The 1,010-nt window shown below is 48.5% G+C and overlaps 1 non-coding gene across 1 annotated transcript; it reads left to right on the top strand.

Moving 5' to 3' along the window:
* The first annotated feature begins 222 nt into the window (after positions 1-222).
* LOC120671763 lies at positions 223-329 on the top strand. Its single transcript, XR_005673852.1, has one exon. It is a non-coding gene; the product is annotated as a small nucleolar RNA R71 (small nucleolar RNA).
* The last annotated feature ends 681 nt before the right edge of the window (positions 330-1,010 follow it).

Below are 1,010 nucleotides of genomic sequence, written 5' to 3'. Positions count from 1 at the left end.
TGTTACAGCATGTCTGTCTCCTTGTTAGTATGCATTCCGCCCTGTGTTATGGTCTGGGAACGTTACTCATTCCAGCCCTGGTTGGAGACCATCTTTTCAATTAAGGTCATAGCCTTGGCAATAGTAAGGTCCAGTTAGGCTCCTCCAGCAGTAGCATCGAGATGGGCTCTGGATGTTGTTGTTAGCCCATTGTAGAAGCTTTGGAGCACGAGCCACTCGTCCATCCTATGATGAGGACAGGCAAGTATGTATTCTTGGAGTCTCTCCAAAGCTTCTGGGATGGATTCCATCTCTATCTGCTGGAAACTTGAAATTCTTCCACGTAGGACATTTGTTTTGCCCAACAGGAAGAATTTGGCGAAGAATGCTGTGGAACATTTGTCCCACGTGCTGACGGCTTCCTTGTTCTTATAAAACCATTGTTTAGCCTTTCCCAGGAGGGAGAAAGGAAACAGACGGAGCCTGATGGTGTCAGCCGTAACGCCCCGTATGGTTACGGTCTTGCAAAGCTCTAGAAAATTCTAGAGATGGGCGTTGGCGTCCTCATTCGGCTTGCCACAGAATGGACTAGCCTGCACCATGTTTATGAGGCTGGACTTCAGCTCAAAGTTCACGTCCCCAACATCGACGTTGGGTCCAGTTGCCACATTGGCAGCTGAGGGGACGGAGAAGTCGCGGAGAGTCTTCTCAGCCATGGGTTCGGTTGTTGTTGATGGTGCTAGGGAAGCTGGCTCGCTTGTCGACTGCGAGAGCAGAGGAGGGACGACGCGAGGTCGGACCCTTCTCACGAGCTTCTCAAAATTTTCAACAAAGTTTGTCGGCAAGGAGAAACCAGACATACACTACCCTGTTTTCATCCAATCAGGAGAAAACAGAAAGATAACCACATGAGCCTGTATAAGCAGTAGCTACCTCTTACTCATATTGCCATGTTTATGTGCTTAGTAAAATCTTTACACCTAGTGCCATCCCCGGTAACGGCACCAGAAATGCTTGTTGACATTTCTTAG

This window comes from Panicum virgatum, chromosome 4N, assembly GCF_016808335.1.
Source record: "Panicum virgatum strain AP13 chromosome 4N, P.virgatum_v5, whole genome shotgun sequence".
In the NCBI taxonomy this organism is placed as follows: Eukaryota; Viridiplantae; Streptophyta; class Magnoliopsida; order Poales; family Poaceae; genus Panicum; species Panicum virgatum.
This window is presented reverse-complemented; position numbering and strand designations above follow the sequence as displayed.